The following is a 220-nucleotide window of genomic DNA, read 5'->3' on the forward strand; positions in this document are numbered from 1 at the left end:
CTCTGCAACTTCTAGTTTTTACTTTCAGAATGTATTTTCCATCTTTGCTTTCCATTTCCAGAGCTATGAACAACTAAACCCCTTTCATTGGATTAGGGAGCTCTGTTGTAATTTGATGGATCAATAATAGTTTTCATTATTCTTCTTTCTTTTCTCTTGATTTTACTAGAAAGCTTTCAATCTTCATCCAATTGGGTAGTTATCTTGGAAAAGAAGCTAT

Source organism: Arachis ipaensis, chromosome B08 (assembly GCF_000816755.2).
Source record: "Arachis ipaensis cultivar K30076 chromosome B08, Araip1.1, whole genome shotgun sequence".
Lineage (NCBI taxonomy): Eukaryota > Viridiplantae > Streptophyta > Magnoliopsida > Fabales > Fabaceae > Arachis > Arachis ipaensis.